The 14,591-nt window shown below is 38.3% G+C and overlaps 1 long non-coding RNA gene across 3 annotated transcripts in view; it reads left to right on the top strand.

Moving 5' to 3' along the window:
• The window catches only part of LOC132514580 (uncharacterized), an 84,966-nt gene that overhangs the window by 64,221 nt on the left and 6,154 nt on the right, over positions 1-14,591 (top strand). For 2 of the 3 annotated variants that reach the window (XR_009538860.1, XR_009538858.1), the window contains one exon: positions 13,149-13,204. The exons of the other annotated variant lie outside the window; for it this stretch is intronic. This is a non-coding gene — a long non-coding RNA (uncharacterized LOC132514580). The remainder of the gene's footprint in view (positions 1-13,148; positions 13,205-14,591) is intronic. 3 annotated transcript variants of the gene reach the window in all.

The raw sequence follows: 14,591 nt of genomic DNA, 5'->3' as shown, positions 1-14,591 counted from the left end.
CCACGAGTTCGGAGGAAAATACTTAGAAATACTTCTGGTATTAAAAGTTTGTGACTCAGTGTAAAAATGTAAAACTCAGTTATTGTCACTTGAAAGCCTATGGGTGCATCACTTTGCCATGGCTGTTAACTGTCCATCTGTCCCTTGGTATGTTTTTCTGTTTAGACTTTTGTACAAGGCAGAGTTGCCAAGAGTCTTCTTGTTGTCTTCAGTTGTTTTCCTCATTTGACCCTACCTCCTCCCTCTTTCTTCCCTGGTCTTTGAATTTCTTCCACTTTGGGCAGCTGCTTTCATTTGCAGCTCTGCTTTGGGCAGGGGAAAAATTCTGCCAACAAAAACAGGAAAAATAAGAAAACAAGAAGGACTACAAGTGCTCTGCATGTGTTGCAGCTCTCTGGCAGCCCACTTTGGGGTCTTTCCACTCATTGGGTAGCAGACTGAGAAGGGATCGGCTGCTGGAGACTAACTCAAAGTGACCAGAGACTATCCCAGAGGACTTTTTTTCTCATCTAAGAAAACAAACACAGGGACTTCCCTGGTAGCACAGTAGTTAAGAATCTGCCTGCCAATGCAGGGGACATAGGTTCGAGCCCTGGTCCGGGAAGATCCCACATGCCATGGAGCAAATAAGCTCGGGCGCCACAACTACCGAGCTGTGCTCCTAGAGCCCGTGCTCTGCAACAAGAGGAGCCACCGCAATGAGAAGCCCGCGCACTGCAATGAAAAGTAGCCCCCGCTTATGGCCACTAGAGATAGCCCACACGCAGCAACGAAGACCCAAAGCAGCCAAAAATAAATAAATTAAATACATTTAAAAAAAAGAAAAGAAAACAAACACAGAAATTGTTTGTGTTGAAAGAAGTTGGAAGGTGTTATATTTTATGTTTACTCACCCAGTCCATACTCTGAGAGCATATAATCTCCATTCAGTTTGGTCAGACCTATACTATTGTCAATATTGCTTGGTTACAATAATAATTTATATATTATTTTTGATTGTGACATTTAGAGGGAGGCAATATGACCTTCTTTTCTATTCTCCCTTATTCCCTATAATACAGAAACTCAGAGGGCAGAAACTTCTTTGTTTACCTTTCTCAGAGTGGTATATTATAGACAAACATGTATATGAGAGTATTTCGTAAATATTAGTCCATGAAGAGAAAGAAGCTGTTTTATTGAGCAGTGATACCCTTCTTCATGTAACAAACCTCTAAAGAATGCACTATTTTGTGATAAGGTGCTAGGCCGTTGGGAACACAGCAATGAATAAGACAAGAGACCATGTCCTTCAGAAGATCTCAGTCTAGAGGAGGGGAGGAATATGTACAAGAGAAATTATAATACAATTTTGTATAAATGAGCAAATAATGTTCTTATTGGAACACTTAATTTCTGAAATTGATAGAACTTACCAATTACATGAAAACACATGGAAAGTGCTTAGTGTAGTACCTGGCAAATTGAAAGCACTCAAAAGATGTTAACTATCTTCATTATCATTATCGTCTTTACCTTTCCTATTTCAGTATTCTCATGCCAATATTGAGTACAAATCTAACCCTTCCATGTTTGACCTTTTTCGATCTCACTAACAGAAGTCAGTGTATCTTCTAGTAGAAATGAAATGTCTCATGTGTTAGCATTCCATTGTAACTTATGTTCAACCACAGTTCCTAAATATCACATGTGGTGATAAACAAGATATATGAAAAATTGTCTGTTAGCTGAGAGAAAATGGAAGGCTTTTTTATTTTACTTCCACATTTCCATTTCGGTAGCTTTTCATTTTTGGAAAATATGTACTCAACTGTATAATGAAACTTTTTTATTTAAACGAGGCAGGGTTTGTTGGGTTTGGCTCTAGATGACTGTCTTATGCTGTCATTAATACTCAGTTAACTTCTGAATATTAGAGGGGTTCCTCAACCTTAGCACTATGGACATTTTTGGCCAGGTAAATTTTTGTTGTGTGGAGCTGACCAGTGCATTATAGGATGTTTGGCAGCATCCCTAGCCTCTACCCTCTAGGTGACAGCCCCCTGGTATTTGTGACCCCCCAAAATGACCACAGATAATGTCAAATGTCCCCTGGGGGACAAAATCATCCCTAATTGAGAACCACAGCTTTTGATCATCTGGCCATTGACTTTATGCCTATGGGAAATTGCAGATTGACCACGATGCAGCTTTTCTTCCAGTATGTGTGGGTCTTCAGTCAGCTGTGCTCCTTCATACATTCAGTGCCTAATTTGTGAGAGGTACTGGCAAACCAAGATGAGTAAGTTTACCCTTGCCCTGTAGTAGCTCTTGTCTCAAAATTTGTAAATTAAGTTGATTCTTTAGGTTTTGTAAACGTACCAAGTGATTCTTAGTAACACTTTGAAGCAGTGCCTTGGACTTATTAGCTAGCTGTAATAAGTATCCCAAATCAGGTATTACTATGTGGTATCAAAATACTTCCATAGGCATGGACAACCCCCTATAATATTCTATAAATTTTCATTGAAATTTCTTTGTTTCTCGTGCATGGAATAAATTGAAATTCATAGCTTTGTTTTACTACTGAGATACTGAATTATTTATTTTTTATGTTTATTAAGTCTTTTTCCTCTAAATCTTTTATAAATGAACACTTGTGTTATGGGTTTGCAGGATAATAACAGCACCTGTCCTGATACATAGAATTCTTATTGTTTGGACAGCTGTCTACACTCTGGACATTTGTGCATGCACATTCAACTTTGAAAGAATAATTGTGTGATAAAAAAGATCTTATATACTGTAACTGAAGCTAAACTGAATGTTCATATTTTCAAGGATATAAAAACCTTAAAAAGTAATAATGCTAAATCCTATAATTGAACATTATGATTCATTTAAAATCAAGTATAGAGCAACATACAACATAATATTTAATACTGAATTTGAACTGATGTCAGGCTAATATAGTTAAAATAGTTAAACAGTAATATAAAAAACTACTCTCTAGCAGTGTAGCATCTTCCTGGCATTTATCTAGCCCTTTGTATATGCTTAAGGGATTCACCTCTTAATTCATAAAGCTGTATTAAGAATCTGAATTTTATGGTTCTCTATGTGTTACTAATAAAGAAACTTCAATGATGAATAGTTGTTTTTACTTTTAGTATTTCATTTATCACTGAAGTCTACTATGGAGATTTTTATTTTATAAATCTAGTGTTGTTATACACATATACTTATATGGACATATATAAGCTACTGTTATTGAGTGCTTACCAAATACCAAGAACCATGCTAAATGTTTAGTCTAAGAACCTTAGCAAGAGTTACACAGTCAGTTCCAGAACATGAATCTGAACCCACCCTTGTCTGGCACCAGTGTTCATTTTCTTAATCATTACACCATATGGCGCCATTCACCATTGTATGAGCACGAAAAGAAATGTACATTTCATGCAAAAGAATGAAACTGGAGATTGGTTCAAGATGGCAGAGTAGAAGGACGTGCCCTCACTCCCTCTTGTGAGAGAACCAGAATCACAACTAACTGCTGAACAATCAACAACCGGAAGACACTGGAACTCACCAAAAAAGATACCCCACATCCAAAGACAAAGGAGAAGACACAATGAGACGGTAGGAGGGGCATATTCACGATAAAATCAAATCCCATAACTTCCGGGTTGGTGACTCACCACCTGGAGAACACTTATACCACAGAAGTCCACCCACTGGAGTGGAGGTTCTGAGCCCCACGTCAGGCTTCCAAACCGGGTGGTCCCACAAAAGGAGGAGGAATTCCTAGAGAATCAGACTTTGAAGGCTAGAGGGAGTTGATTGCAAGACTTCAACAGGACTGGGGGAAACAGAGTCTCCACTCTTGGGGGACACACACAAAGTAATTTGTGCATCAGGACCCAGGAGAAGGAGCAGTGACCCCATAGGAGACTGAACCAGACCTACCTGCTAGTGTTGGAGGGTCTCATGAAGAGGCGGGGGGTGGCTGTGTCTCACTGTGAGGGCAAGGACACTGGCAGCAGAAATTCTGGGAAGTACTCCTTGGCGAGCCCTCCCAGAGTCCACCATTAGCCCCACCAAAGACCACGGGTAGGCTCCAGTGTTGGGTCGCCTCAGGCCAAAAAACCAACAGGGAAGGGACCCAGCTCCACTCATCAGCAGACAAGCGGATTAAAGTTTTACTGAGCTCTGCCCCCCAGAGCAACAGCCAGCTCTACCAACCACCAGTCCCTCCCATCAGGAAACGTGCACAAGCCTCTTAGATAGCCTCATCCACCAGAGGGCAGACAGCAGAAGCAAGAGAACTACAATCCTGCCGCCTGTGGAACTAAAACCACATTCACAGAAAGATAGACAAGATGAAAAGGCAGAGGGCTATATACCAGATGAAGGAACAAGATAAAACCCCAGAAAAACAACTAAATGAAGTGGAGATAGGCAACCTTCCAGAAAAAGAATTCAGAATAATGATAGTGAAGATGATCCAGGACCTCGGAAAAAGAATGGAGACAAAGATGGAGAAGATAAAAGAAATGTCTAACAAAGACCTAGCAGAATTAAAAAACAAACAAACAGAGATAAATAATACAATAACTGAAATGAGAACTACACTAGAAGGAATCAATAGCAGAATAAGTGAGGCAGAAGAACGGATAAGTGACCTGGAAGACAAAATGGGGGAATTCACTGCTGTGGAACAGAATAAAGAAAAAATAATGAAAAGAAATGAAGACAGCTTAAGAGACCTCTGGGAAAACATTAAATGCAACAACATTCACATTATAAGGGTCCCAGAAGGAGAAGAGAGAGAGAAAGGACCCGAGAAAACATTTGAAGAGATTATAGTCAAAAACTTCCCTAACATGGGTAAGGAAATAACCACCCAAGTCCAGGAAGGGCCGAGAGTCCCATACAGGATAAACCCAAGGAGAAACACACTGAGACACATAGTAATCAAATTGGCAAAAACTAAAGACAAAGAAAAATTATGGAAAGCAGCAAAGGAAAAACCAACATGGTATTGGTACAAAAACAGAAATATAGCTCAATGGAACAGGATAAGAAACCTAGAGATAAACCCACGCACCTATGGTCAACTAATCTATGACAAAGGAGGCAAGGATATACACTGGAGAAAAGACAGTCTCTTCAATAAGTGGTGCTGGGAAAAACTGTACAGCTACATGTAAAAGAATGAAATTAGAACACTTCCTAACACCATACACAAAAATAAACTCAAAGTGGATTAGACACCTAAATGTAAGACCAGACACTATAAAACTTTTAGAGGAAAACATAGGAAGAACACTCTTTGACAAAAATCACAGCAAGATCTTTTTTGATCCACCTCCTAGAGTAATGGAAATATAAACAAAAATAAACAAATGGGACCTAATGAAACTTAAAAGCTTTTGCACAGCAAAGGAAACTACAAGCAAGATGGAAAGACAACCCTCAGAGCGGGAGAAAATATTTGCAAACGAATCAATGGACAAAGGATTAATCTCCAAAATATGTAAACAGCTCATGCAGCTCAATATTAAAAAAACAAACAACCCTATCCAAAATTGGGCAGAAGACCTAAATAGCCATTTCTCCAAAGAAAACATACAGATGGTCAAGAAGCACATGGAAATCTGCTCAACATCACTAATTATTAGAGAAATGCAAATCAAAACTACAATGAGGTATCACCTCACACCAGTTAGAATGGGAATCATCAGAAAATCTACAAACAATAAATGCTGGAGAGGGTGTGGAGAAAAGGCAACCCTCTTGCACTGTTGATGGGAATGTAAATTGATACAGCCACTATGGAGAACAGTATGGAGGTTCCTTAAAGAACTAAAAATAGAATTACCATATGACCCAGCAATCCCACTACTGGGCATATACCTAGAGAAAACCATAATTCAGAAAGACACATGCACCCCAATGTTCATTGCAGCACTATTTACAATAGCCAGGACATGGAAGTAACCTTAATGCCCATCGACAGACGAATGGATAAAGAAGATGTGGTACATATATACAATGAATAATACTCAGACATAAAGAGGAATGAAACGGGGTCATTTGTAGAGACGTAGATTGATCTAGAGACTGTCATACAGAGTGAAGTAAGTCAGAAAGAGAAAAACAAATATAGTATATTAACACATATATGAGGAACCTAGAAAAATGGTCCAGTTGAACCAGTTTGCAGGGCAGAAATTGAGACACGGAAGTAGAGAACAAACGTATGGACACCAAGGGGGAAAGTGGCATGCGGGGTTTGGGGGGAGTGGTGTGATGAGTTGGGAGATTGGAATTGACATGTATACACTAATATGTATAAGATGGATAACTAATGAGAACCTGCTGTGTAAAAAAATAAATAAAATAAAATTCAAAAGAAAAAAAAGAATGAAACTGAACCTTTATCTTACACCTTACACAAAAATCAACTTAATATGGATTAAAGACTTAAATATATGTCCTGAAACCATAAAACTCCTAGAAGAAAACATAGGGAAAAAACTTCTTGGCATTGGTCTGCACAATGATTTTTTGGATATGACACAAAAATCACAGGCAACAAAGGCAAAAATAAACAACTGAGAGTATATCAAACTAAAAATCTATACATCAAAGGAAACAATTAATATGAAGAGGCAACCTACAAAATGGGAAAAAAATATTTGCAAACCATATATCTGATAAGGGATTAGTATACAAAATATTCAAAGAACTCATACAACTCAACAGCAAAAAAACAAATAACCTGGTTGAAAAATAGGCAAAGGACCTGAAGAGACATTTTTCCAAAGAGACACAAAAATGGCTAACAGGTATATGAAAAGTGCTCAATATCACTAATTGTCAGAGAAATGCAAATCAAAACCACAATGAGGACTTCCCTCGTGGCGCAGTGGTTAAGAATCCGCCTGCTAATGCAGGGGACTCGGGTTTGAGCCCTGGTCCGGGAAGATCCCACATGCTGCGGAGCAACTAAGCCTGTGTGCCACAACTACTGAGCCTGCGGTTACAGCCCGCAAGCCACAACTACTGAGCTCATGTGCCACAACTACTGAAGCCCACACGCCTAGAGCCCATGCTCCACAACAAGAGAAGCCACCACAATGAGAAGCCCACGCACCGCAACCAAGAGCAGCTCCTGCTCGCCACAACTAGAGAAAGCCCGTGTGCATCAACAAAGACCCAACACGGCCAAAAATAAATAAATAAATAAATAAATAAATAAATAAACACAATGAGATACCACCTCACAGGTTTTAGGACAGCTATTATCAAAAGTACTAGAGATAAGCATTGACAAGAATGTAGAGAAGGGGAAAACTTGTGCACTGTTATTGGAAATGTAGATTGATACAGCCATTATGGAAAACAATATGGGTGTTCCTGAGAAAGTTAAAAATAAAACCATTGCATGACCCAGCAATTCTACTTCTGGGTGGGAAATGAAATCAGTCTCTTGAAGAGATATCTGCACTCTCATGTTCATTGCAGCATTATTCACAGTAGCCAAGATATGGAAACAATTTCTGTGTATGAATGAATGAATAAGAAAATTATATATATATATATAGACACTATATATTACATAGTATATATATATATTACTAATATATATATGAATATTATTCAGCCATAAAAAAGGAATCCTGCCATTTGTAACAACACGGCTAAAACTAGAAGGCATTATGCTAAGTGAAATAAGACAGACACAAAAAGACAAATAGTGTATGATCTCACATATATGTGGAATATAAAAAAATCAAATTCATAGAATCAGAGAGTAGACTGGTGGTTGCCAGGGGTTGGGGAAGAGTAGGGAGATGTTGGTCAAAGGGTACAAATTTTCATGTATAAGATGAACAAGTTCTGAGGATCCATTTTACAGCAGGGTGATTATAGTCAATGATACCATAATTTATACTTGAAATTTGCTAAGAGAGTAGATCTTAAGTGTTCTTACCACACACACAAAACAGGTAACTATGCAAGGTGATGGATGTGTTAACTTGGTTGTGGTAATCATTCCACAATGTATAATATCTGAAATCACCACATTGTACACCTTTAAAAAATCATGTTGTATAATTTAAATATACCTCTCCCATTGCGGAGCACAGGCTCCAGACGCGCAGGCTCAGCGGCCATGGCTCACAGGCCCAGCAACTCCGCGGCATGTGGGATCTTCCCGGACCGGGGCACAAACCCGTGTCCCCTGCATCAGCAGGTGGACTCTCAACCGCTGCGCCACCAGGGAAGACCTATACAGAATTTTTATCTGTGGCTCATAACTCAATAAATCTGGAAAATAAATATGTTTGTTTTCTAAGCTATATTCTGCTCTGAGATGACAACTTAGACGTTTTGGTCTTTGCAATACAAATATACTAGGAGACTTTTGATTTGTTTGAAATAGATTCCAATGATCCATTCTAGCTTATTATGGTGAGAAGACTAAAGGGAAATTTCTCTAATTTCCAAGTTTATTTGAGAGATTTCCCTATTGCCTTAGCCTATCCTCTCTCGTCTAAATAGATAGAAAGACAGAATATGTGCACACAACATAACATTATTTAAATAACCATACTGTCACTGTTCTGAAGTCACCATACTTTAAATGGTTAAAGATACTTGGCTTTGGTTTTGTTAAAACTTATATAAGCCACGTGGCTACATTAACTTTAACAGAAAATTTGAGAAGAGAGGTATTTTAAACAATGTATTTTTACAATGAAAACTGTGTTGATATATTTCCTTATTCATTTTATATAGCAACAATCTTTGGTTCTTTGATAAAATACAATTTAACTTATATTTCCATGCTGGGCATGTATTATAACTTGCTCATTTTGGGAGATAATTTATGTAGCATATTCATATGTGTGTGAAAGAGCATGAGAGAGATAAAAGTGAATCGAATCCTATGAAAATCAAATCTATAAATATTCAAACTTAACAGCTAGATAGTTAAGTCAGAAATTCACTTAACTGAGAAACTTAGCAGAGGATGGGGTACTACTAATAATAGTACTATTAGTATCATCCTCATTTTACTGATGAGGAAACTGAGACACAGAGAGGTTTATTCAGTACTGCCTCTCAGGGTCTTATCCTTTGAAAAAAAGTGATTCCCTATGAAGTTTCACATGTAAAGGAAAGTGTTACATTGCCACACAAGATATAACACATATATCCTGAAGTGGATATAACTACTTCAGGCAAATTTTTGTTCTAGGCAACTCAGTACAGATACTCCATTGCTTAGTGCCTGATATGCTCTAAATGTCTAAACATCTCTAAATGTCTGTTATAGGATGAATGAGTATAAAAATTTTCTCTTGGACATATACCTGACATTAGGCTAAAAGTGGAAAATATAATTTGCTTTAAAGAAATACATTTTATAAATGACTTATCTATGACAATTATTTCAGTAATATTCTAAAAAGTGCCTGTATGCACACCAGAAACTAACACAACATAGTAAATCAACTATACTCCAATAAAATAAATTTAAAAAAAATGTGGCCTGGTCAAGGAATCACTACATTTTCAAAAGTAAATCATTTATTTTCAATCACAGGCCAAAGCAAATGTGTTATTGTCACTTCATGTCTCTCATATAGATATGGCCCCTAAATTATTAGAATATGTGAGTTGTTGAAACCTCAAGGCTTGGTCCCTTAGGAGCCCTGTTCTCTGAGAGCAGGAAGTGTAGTGAAGACCACCTGCTTTGGACTGACATTGACATCATAGCATTGTGGCATATTAGGTGCATGACCATGGAATTCCTCAGTCGTGATCCGAAAATGAGAATAATTATGCCCAGCCATAGGATTGTTTTGTGGGTTAAAGAAAAAGTATATAAACTGGCTAACATAAAATAGATTGTATTAACACTCTCAGTTGCAGGCATAAAAGAAACGAAGGAAAGAAGGAAGAGAGGAAGGGAGGGAAGGAGGAAGGAAAAAGGAAAAAAGGAAAGAAGGAAGGAAGGAGGGAAGGAAAAAAATTGGTTAAAATTAAAAAAAATTAATTACCTTTCTTTACCAAGATATTAAGGGTTCAAACAATACTCTCAGGATTTGATCTCAATGCACTTCTTCAGCCTGCTTTTCTTGATATTTGCTTTATTTTGAAAGAAATTCTTAATGCTGACTCCCAGCAACTCTATATTAACATCTTCCCGATTTCCAATCTAACAGAAAAAAGGGTCAACTCTCCTCAGAAATACCTGCAAAACTCCTGGCCTCACTTTGATTAAATCCACTTTTGCATGTTTCCAGCCCTGAAATAATTGTAGGTCCAGGGAACTTCAATGTTTTGATTGTCCAGACCTAGATCACATACCTAACTCCAGAATCAGGGATGATTTCATCTCCATCCAAAACATAAGGACAGAAGGCACAGGGAACATGGTTCCCCAAAGGAGATGTAGGTAGTGTTATCACAAGAAAGGAGAATGAATGTTGGATGGCAAAATCAGAAAAACAGGGCTTCCCTGGTGGCGCAGTGGTTGAGAGTCCGCCTGCCGATGCAGGCGACACGGGTTCGTGCCCCGGTCCGGGAAGATCCCACATGCCGCGGAGTTGCTGGGCCTGTGAGCCATGGCCGCTGAGCCTGCGTGTCCGGAGCCTGTGCTCCGCAACGGGAGAGGCCACAGCAGTGAGAGGACCACGTACCGCAAAAAAAAAAAAAAAATCAGAAAAACATCTACTACATTGGCATTTAATTAAATGGCAGTTATTATTACTGTAGGCATTTTAAGGCCACTTACAAAATTCTATTAAACCCAATATATAAATAATCACTCTATTTAATAACTTTACCCAGAAAATATATTCATATTTCCAACTTGGGATATTACAATAATCCCCTTCTCTTGCTTCAAGGTGGGCATAGTGAGCAAGAATTTCATAACATACCTATGTGGAACTCTCATTTAACTTTTTGTGTGTTTGTTTGTGTTTTGTTTTTGTTTTTTTGCTTTGAATACTTACTCTTCATTTAACTTTTCTGAACCTCAGTTTTCTTGTCATTTTCTAGGGAGTAAATCAACCAATTTTCTTTACTTTTGACCTAGGTATCTCTACTCCCTGTAGAATATAACAGATTATTATCTCATAACTTTTCTTCCTTCCTCTGTTCCAGAAGCCAGAACCAGTTACTTTTTCTTTTAGTAACTTTTTTTTTAACTTTTTTGGTCTAAGTTATTTTTGGTTGTTGTTGTTTAACTGCTAATGACTGTATAGAAACCACCACTTCTGGTTTCTCTTTTTTCACTTTGACTCTAGAGGGAAAGACAGGGTGCATATAGGTGCTAATTGTGGGCTCTGGAGTATGCCAGGAACTGAAGTAAGGTGCATGGGCATCTTGGATGTTGTAACTGTGGAGTGAGTCATCCTAGACTTTTGCAAGTAAAGGGGGAGTTAGGAAAGATTGAGGGAGTTATTTCTCAAACAGATGGATCATGGTATTGAGGAATTCTCAATGCATGGGTAATTGTGCCGAAGAGCAGGGGTCTACAAATTTTTCATAACAACCCTGAGGTGTAGGTAGAGCTATTAGTCCCATTTTGCACACAAGAAAACTAAGGAATAGAGAGACTAAAACTAAGGAATAGAGAGACTAAGTCATGGATTAGTCAAGATTCAAATTGCCTAATTCATTATCAAAGCCTAAATTCTTGCAAGTGCAAATCTCTTCACAAACTTCAGGAATTAAGGCACCTACAAGAAATCTTAAGTCCTGGGGTGGTTTGAAACTGTATAAATACCTCTGGATCAAAAGTTTATCTTCTTATTTTCCAGATTCCACTTAAATCTCAGTTACTATTTAGCTTCTGGTATCTCCATTAAAAGGTATTTGTAGCTGGATGAAGAAATAAAGGTTTACATGAACAGCTTCCATAAAAGCAATAATTATAGTAGTGACCATATACTGAGTAATTACAGTGCACCAGGAATATGGCTATGAGCACTTTATACTTATTATCTCATTTTATCCTCTCCACAACCCAATGAGGTAAACTACCATTATTTTTACTGTAATTATATAATATTGTTATATAATAAAATGCTTAGAGTATATGTACAGTCATTATACGATATTTATATAATAAAAATACAACTCTGGATATGTGATAAGTTGCATAAATATTTACATGAAAACATGAAGGGGTTAATTAGCAATTATCTCTCTGCAGCCTTTAGCCCTTGAAGAGCTCCTGGGAAAAGAAGAGCGGAGCTCTGTCAGAGGTGGTTTCACTTGACTTAGATAGTTTTCTTTCTTCCCAAAATGATTCAGTCTCAGAATTGTTCTTTAATCTTTAATATCTCCATTAAGAAGAGTTTCTGTCAAGTACTTCAAAAGTATACAATGTGAGGGAGCATTGCTGATTCCCTGCTGGTGAGTGAAACAGGGGAGGTAGATTCCTCAGCCAGCCCCTGGATGTGCCCTCAGAAATGCAGGCTGATGTGCAAGCACATGCCAAGAACCCATCTCCTTTCTACCTCGTTACTCTCTTTTCACTGGGTTTCTGTGTGTCCTTTGTAGTCCAACCAGCAAATTACTTTGAGGCAAAAGGAAATCCACCACCGGGCCAATCTAGGAATAAATTAGTTCCCTTGCTAAAAAAAATACTTGGGAACTTTAAATATCGAACTTGTGGGTCAAAAATTTGGAATTCCTTTCCTCTCAGATTAAAATCTTTTGACTTTTTTTTTGCGGTACGCGGGCCTCTCACTGTTGTGGCCTCTCCCGTTGCGGAGCACAGGCTCCGGACGCACAGGCTCAGCGGCCATGGTTCACGGGCCCAGCCGCTCCACGGCATGTGGGATCTTCGCGGACCAGGGCACGAACCCGTGTCCCCTGCAGCGGCAAGCGGACTCTCAACCACTGCGCCACCAGGGAAGCCCAATCTCTTGACTTTTTCTGAAGCCATTGCATTAGATTACAGTTTACTTCTCTGCTAATTCGCCAGCTGTGAACTTGGCACCTCTAGGAGGTTGTTCTGTGGTTTAAACAGGGGAGAAAAAAGACTAAGTTGACAAAATGGGTATGTTTAACAAAAATATGGGACCCTCAGTTTGATACTACACTGTTGATGACAGTTATTTGACTCTTCATAGGACAGTCATAATGAGACAGGATACTGCATAAGCCAAGACCACACAAAGGAGTGAGGGTAAGTATCAAGAGGGTGTGGAGGAAGTGGGCTACTTCTTCCAACTGTTGTAGTGTCATCTCTTGCCTTTTAAAATATCAGTTAAAGTACACGAAGCCCTGATATATTCAGGGACAGCAGTAACAACCAAAAACTTAGGTTTATTGAAAATGCATTACTTTTTCAGCTTTGTTCTTTCATAGGGACTTGCCCTCTCCACCAAGCTCTCTTTCTCTTTATTTTTTTCTCAAATATTATTTCATGTCATTGTGTCTGGCTTAGTCTATTGGAAAATCCTATGTTCTCTGTAATTTAAGTTTTAAACAACATGTGATTTACCCTGTTATTAAAAAAAAAAAATTCAGCTGCCTTCTCTGAGTGGAAGACTGTCTAGTATCCTTAATATTCTTCTATAGAAATTGTGATAAAGGAACAGATAAACCTAAGTAAATCCAGTGTGTAGAGCTCCTTTAAAATGTAGGACCTTGTCAATGGGTTAAAAAGTAAAAGTTGGTTTTGTTCTAAATATCCTTGCTGGGGCCCATTATGCATAATAAGGGGCCACAGCCCATTTGCAAGGCTTCTGAATGAACTCCATTCATTCTGTACTTGGAAATGTTTCTTCAGGCACAAAGAGAAACAATAGTTATAACCTAATTTCTTTGGCACCAATATCAGCAGAGGAAAAGCCAAAAGATCATTATGAAAACTCTAGTAACTTCTCTTGGTGATTATATACTTCTGTATTCATTGATCATATTTGTGTATTCAAATAAACACCTTTTTAAAAGATTATAAAGTAGTTTGGCAATGCTGTAATATCACATTTCATGCACTGAGTGACATTTAAAAAATGGAATGCTTCAAAGTAATTTGCTTATTACAGTTACTAAAGTTTATAAAAAACACACTAACATGCATCCCAAGTCTTTAAGGGAAAAGACTTTGTGTTTTCAATTACTGTATTTTAAAATCTGATTAGAATTCAAACCACAATTTTGTTAAGTAAATCCACTAATCAGTTTCCACATTTACCTGTAGAAGTCAGTGGAGGGTGTACATCTGGAAGTAGCAGTCGTGGTACAGTGCCTGTTAATACCATTTCCAAGTGAACTTTCTTAAGTGCATGTCTGATCTGAGCATGTCACCCCTTGCTTGGTACCATTTGTGGACTTCCCATTGCCCTTGAAGGGAAAGCCCACATCCCACATGACTTACAAAGTCCTCTTTCAGGCTTCTGGCTTTTGCCTACCTGCCTTTTCAGCCTCATCTCCTACCATCCTTCCCTCAGTGAACTCTATTCAGTGGACTTGGCTCTTTCTTCCACATAACGTTGTTTCTGCCTGTTCTTGCCTGGAGCTCTCTCCTTCCCGACCCTGTTTCCCCATTTTAATCTGACCAACCCTTA

Source organism: Lagenorhynchus albirostris, chromosome 2 (assembly GCF_949774975.1).
Source record: "Lagenorhynchus albirostris chromosome 2, mLagAlb1.1, whole genome shotgun sequence".
In the NCBI taxonomy this organism is placed as follows: Eukaryota; Metazoa; Chordata; class Mammalia; order Artiodactyla; family Delphinidae; genus Lagenorhynchus; species Lagenorhynchus albirostris.
The sequence above is the reverse complement of the archived record's forward strand: the minus strand, read 5'-3'. Positions and strand labels throughout refer to the sequence as shown.